Raw genomic sequence first — 6,213 nt, forward strand, 5'->3', positions numbered from 1 at the left:
GGGACCCACAAATTCCAGCTTACTCAAAGTGGCAGTAATCAAGTCACTAAATCTGTTTATCCCACCTCTTCCCGCTATCCCTTGAAAATTGTAACGGGGAAGGCACATCAAGCATCTCCTGTATTTTGATTCCCCTAGAGATGCAAACAGCGGCAGGGCAGGAAACCCCACTTTTTAGTCCTCCTTAAAACTGGAGAAGTAATAAAGAGGAGAACCATCTATCCTGTTACAAAGGGTAACTTGTGGTGTACAAGCCTACTGATGAACAACACTCAATTCCTAAACACTCTTGAAAAGCCCTTTACATGACAGGAAATATGCCATGAAGATAACAGAGCTATGTAAAGTTTTCCTTAAAATTGCTTGATTTGATACTTCCTAGCCAAAAAAACCCCCAACCCTTCACCAACAGTAAAACAAATTCTTGTTTTTCTTCTTCTGCTCCCCTTCAAGCAACTCATTTCCCTGCTTTTGACATGCTCTTCAAAATTCTTCCCTCCCTCTGGACTGGTTGCACTTCCCACTTCACACCGAGGAGCTATCCCTTGCTTCATCCCACACACTTTTATACACAAGTTGTACGTATATTCCCACTTGATCTATTCTACTCAGAGCTCCCAAGACTGTGCCTTTTCCCTTTAAGATTTCTGGTGAATTTTATTGCCAACTCCCTCACTTCTACCTCTACTTTCTAATGCAAAAGTCAATAATACATTTTGTTCTTCATCCATCTCCTCATACAGAAGTCCTCCTCACGGATCCCCTGTCCCCACCCCCCACCCCCAATTCATTATCTTCAGCCTCTTTCTTTGGATGTTGTTCATTTCTACTACCCTTCCCACGCTACAATATTTAGCAGGAAGACTTCCCTTGGCCAGTGCCTATGCACTGGTCAGTTAACTCCATGGTATTATTCTCCACCCTCAGAACCATTCCCTGACTCCAAATATTTTACAATAGCTGGCTTCTGCACTAACTGATTATCTACAATACCTTCGCATGCACACAGACACATGGAGCCCTACAGTGTTGTGACACTGTAAAGGCAACTCCTTTACATGAACCCTCAGAATCAACTTGGACAAACAGCAACACTGAAAACACAGAAAAAGGGAAGTTAGAAGTGAGAGGCACAGTTCAACAAGACAAAGAAAATCTGTACTCATGTATAAACACTACCAGCTCCTCTTAAGAGGAGTCTTAAGCTAAGTCTAAAGGAAAATGGGATGTTAATATTTTGGGTGGCTGTCTGGAAAAGCCTAATTAGCAGCCAAAGACTTAACTCCTACAACAAGGAAGTTACGGATCAACTTTTGTTTTCCTTAAACAAGCTGTTAAGCAGTAACAATGACATACTTTAAACCAGAGGAAATGAAAAGGTTATATATAGCTAGCAGTATAGACAAAGTATTAGGACAACTGTATTCCCTTTGGGACACATCCAAATTCAGCAATCTTACATGAATATTTACCGAATTTAGAGAGACTACATTTGTACTAATTCTGTATGATTTAATTGACAAGCTAGTTCCCTTCTAATGGGGCTGTTTTTTAAAGTTATCACGTCCTCATAAGTTGAACTGGCCTTTTTTCCTTGCTTGGCTATTTCTGTGCATCCGAGATGCTCTGCCTGAAATGCTGCTTTTTATATAAAGTTTTGTTGCTTAAAGTAGAATGGGGGTACTGTGAGCTCTTACAGAAACATTTTATAATTCAAGCTGTTATGCTTCCATACTAAAAAGTTAACAAGGGGAAAGCTGTAATCACATTATGAATTGAGCCATTTCAAAACTGAAACAGTGTAGGAAAACAGTGTATTCACAAAATGAATACTAAGATACATTTACCCTGATTCATAAAGCAAAACAAAAAAATTTGAAAGCTTCTTACAACAGTTAATAGAGGATCCAGATGAACATTTCTGTACTTATTCAACATTTACTAGAAGGGAGAAGCTAAAGAGCAATCCAGAGGAGTATTTGCAATGCAATTAGGCTAGACAAGTAAGCCTGAATGTATGCCAGCTGCAGGGGCCTGCCCTTAATTCGCACAATCAAATGTCTAGTGTGTCGCACAGTGTCTAGCATCAGTATCTCCAGTATTAAAAGCCTCATCAGATATGCACTTGTTTACTGAGCATCTTAATCGGGGTCTGAACACATATCTAGCAGTACCTTCTAGCAGTCTATATGCCAGTCCATCACCATCTGTCAGTTAAAGCTTCCACAGATAGAAAAAAATCAATTCAAACAAACGCATTCGGCACTCAAACTAAGCTATCATTCACATTTCAATATAAGACTTGAATTCCTTTTCAGTGTTCTTCAACTTTGACCCAGCTCTACCCCCTCCTTCACTGAAAAGGGCAAAGACAACAGCCCAGCAAGTGGGACAGGCAAAACAGACCTCCTTTGTTCACTTTTTCCCTTTCAGTTTTCTATTGAAGTAAATAACTGAAAGCTCAGCCAGCCTCCAGTAGCTCAGAAGAAAGCAATATAGCTAGCTTGCGACTATCCTTTTCTGGTTAACAAACAGTAGGACAAAACTTATGGTGCATCGTGTTAATCTTATTATTGGAGATTAACTCTTTACAAATTCCCTTAATATTATATTTACAAGACAATATTCATAAATGCATAAGTTACAGTATCTTTAATACTAAACTGAATAGGCAATACACATACTTACCAATTTAAAATGCAACAAATTATCACTGTGGAGAAAGTATAACTGAATTTTTTGAATACTATCAGCCCACTCAGGAAGGCAAAATCAAATTCATTGCATATTGCCCAGCAGACAACCTCCTACATTATTCCCTCAGCTTACATGACTGAAATATACTTTCTCTGTATGGCTCCCCATTTTACCAACTCTGTTCGTAAAACATAAAATGAACATATCCAGTGAAAACTGAACAGCACAGTTTTACTGTAGTGTTCCAATATAATGGAAGGTAAGTAATCACAATTCAGTGTGATTTGAGACAAATGGATAAAACTACAGACTTAACAGCAATTCCACAGCCGCAGGCAAAACAGGTTTAATTTTTAGGCTGATTGAGCTATTTGAGCTGTGCAATAATCTATGAACAAAACCCCAAACCCTTAGTGTATTCAGTATGTTTTATGTCCAGATACCATGGAGACTCATTTCTCTACAGCAGGAAGAATGAGGAGACTAGCATTACCTTTTTCCTGACTTGAAATCGGAATCCTCAAACCAATAAAATCTGTCAATTAGAGAGACATCTCATTAACCCCAAGAAACTCTAACTTGGTTACTAAAGCTTCTGCTGTCACCTTTTTGAGCACCAGAGAGAAATACCAAAGCACTACACGCTAACAGTAGGTATCAGTAAGCATCCACTGGATTTCTTGGTTTATTTCATTTCCTGAAAATAAAGACCATTTTAAAATGACAAATTTTCTTATTACAACCCTTCTTATCAAACAAGATGTGATATATGTGATAAATGTTACACTTTCTGCAAGAAGATAAGGAACGATAACTAATGCTCAGATTCTGGTGACCTCATTCACCTTGAACATTATTACTTTTGAGCATTTTTACCATAGCCAGTAAGACTAATTACAGAACTAAGATACCAATATGAGTATGATTAATTATGGATTTATTCTGTGAGTTGTGAAGAGGGTTTTAGCTCCATCGTTAGCACCAGCTGGCACACACTACCCCCTCATCCAATGTGGTCACACAGCTGTACGGTTTTCCTTTTGCTACATTGCCTTTGCACAATCCAGAATGCGAATTCATGCAATGGATCCTGAGTTCTGTCAACATCAATCAGCTCTCTGGTTTTGCTTCCTTACATTCAATATTCGCAGAATACACCACCTTCCCAATTCTGCATTGATATAGTCTGAGAGTTAATTTTAGACACCCAAGAGAATTTTACAGTACTTCAAAATTCAAATAAGTAACTTTCACAGACGTCAGTATCAAACTCTTTAGCAACTCTGGTCACTTGCTTTGCAATTTCTATTCAAAACTAAGGACTACCATCAACTAAACAAATGCCTGAGGTGTATTCATACAAATGGCAATATCAAACAGATTAGACAAATGTTAAAAATATGCTGCACCCGTAACTCAGTTTTCAGACTTCTAGGTCCTTTGAGCTAGTACATAACACTATAGTATCCTTCTCTTTCCAGCTGATATCCTTTGCCAATGAATACCGGAAAGATGCATCTCTTGGCATATACGCTGCTCTCAAACTCAAAATTAGGTCCAGATGCCTTCTGATGGTGTACAGTGACCTATTCTATGCCCAGCCCCATATAATTACTATCCATAAATTACCACATCAATTATGTTAAATTATGGAAGAAGTTGAAATGATTAATAGTGCACCTGTTAGATGCAATGAAGTTTTCAGGTTTCATCTACCTTTTCCATAATATACTTGAGAATCAAAATGTATTTTAATACTCAAAATCAGAGAAAGAAATATGCAAAGACAGGGAACATCAGAAAAAAGAAACCCAGGTGGTTAATAGTGGCTTCTTGAGTCAGTAGGAGGTCGTTTTGAATAAACAGTGAAAGGCTGACCCTTTATGGATAAAAGAACGTCTTCTCGTGGTCTATAGGTTCCACTGTAGAGTCACATACCACATTTTGCATTGTTTTATCTAACTATACAGACAGCTAAGAAATAGCATTCCTTTCACAGAGTACTCGTCAATATGGAACAGCCTTATTGACTGGGCTGAAGCACACTATGATCTTAAATATTTAAACAGCTTGGCATTGTTAATCAGGTACTGTTTACACTCAGACTCGGAAGCCTCGGTTTAAACACATTTCAGACTTCAAAACTAACACATCTATGCTGAAGAGTTCAGCGGCAGCTGAAGGTTTAGTTAATTATTACTTTTAAACCAAGAGCAAGTGTATCTACTGCTCAGACTTCGTTGCAATATTCTGCATTAATCGCCATCAAGAGAGAGGAAGCAAAACAAGGGCAAACGGGAACAGCTCAGGACCCAGGCACGTTCGAGCTATTTTACACCCGAATAAAATCAGCGTTGCTACTCGCCGCAAGAAGCAAAGCGCGAAAGGGAAGCAAATAAATAAATAAATAAAGCTGACAAATAAACGCGTAGAAGCTGAAACACGGATCCCGGCACTTCAGCACAGACAGCTCCTTCCCCCTCACACCGCCGCCCGCCACCGCCCCCGTCGGGCCCTCGCCCCCGCCGGCCAGCGCACGAAATGGCGACCAACCCGCCGAGGGATGTGGGCGCGTCGCAGCCGCGGAGCGTCTCCGCCCGGCCCGATCGGGCCGGGCGGAGACGCTCCGCGGCTGCGACGCGCCGGGTCCAGCCCGGCCGCCCCCCCCCGGAGGTCCCCGCCGGCCGCCGCCACAAAGCCCCCGCAGCCGGCGGGCTCACCTGGTGCCTCCTCACAGCCGCTGCCGCGCCCCAAGGTGAGGCGGGAGGGGGGGGGCGCCGCGCCCCGCTCGCCCGTCCCCTCCGAGGAGCCCCGGCACCCACGGCGGAGCGGTGCCGGGCGGCGCGGACGGGTGGCTCCTCACCGTCGGGGCGGCCGCCCGGCGCGGCGGCGGCACAGGGAGCTGCCACCGGCTGCCGGTGCGGCGGCGGGCGCGGTACCTCCCGCTGCCTGAAGCGCGGCGCAGTGACAGGGACGGCCGGGCCGGTACTCACGGGAAGCTGCGGCCCCGCCGCCCGGGGAAGAGGGTCGAGGGGGACACGCGGCCGCACTGCTACTGCTACTGCTCTTCCTCTTCCTCTCCTTCTCCTCCTCCTCCTCCTCCTGCCCGTTCGGCAGAGCGCAGCCAGAAGAGCCGAAGCAGGCGCGCTCCCGCGCCTATCACCTCCCCGGCACCCCCGCCCCCGCCGTACCGCGGGGCGCGCTCCCGCGGGGGGCGGGGCAGGCGCGAGTCTGCGCGAGCTGCGCCGGGGCGCGCGCGGCGAGGCGCGGGGTGAGGGAGACTGGGGCGGGGCAGTGCTGGCGGCGGTGCCGGTCCCTCGCACCTGAGGTGGCGCGGGGCGGCGGGCTCCATCTTGGGCATCGCCCCGGGAGGAGAGCGACCCCCAGCTCCCTCCGCCTGGGGGCGGCCGCCGACATCCCCCCTTCCTCCCTCCCTCCGCCCCCCGGGGTAAAATCATTGTCGTGTTCTGCGGGCGGACTTGCGGGCGGTGCCAGGGCGGACTTGCGGCCTTCTCA

At 45.3% G+C, this 6,213-nt stretch overlaps 1 protein-coding gene across 27 annotated transcripts in view; it reads right to left on the bottom strand.

Moving 5' to 3' along the window:
* The window catches only part of NRCAM (neuronal cell adhesion molecule), a 166,034-nt gene extending 160,134 nt beyond the window's left edge, over window positions 1-5,900 (bottom strand). For 26 of the 27 annotated variants that reach the window (XM_074827475.1, XM_074827470.1, XM_074827469.1 and 23 more), the window contains exon 1: window positions 5,691-5,900. The gene's annotated coding sequence lies outside the window, so the exon portion shown is untranslated. Of the gene's footprint in view, window positions 1-3,190; window positions 3,210-5,690 lie in introns of those variants that run through there. The other variant, XM_074827447.1, reaches the window with a different exon arrangement.
* Window positions 5,901-6,213: the final 313 nt, after the last annotated feature.

The sequence above is a fragment of the Strix aluco genome, chromosome 5 (genome assembly GCF_031877795.1).
Source record: "Strix aluco isolate bStrAlu1 chromosome 5, bStrAlu1.hap1, whole genome shotgun sequence".
NCBI lineage: Eukaryota > Metazoa > Chordata > Aves > Strigiformes > Strigidae > Strix > Strix aluco.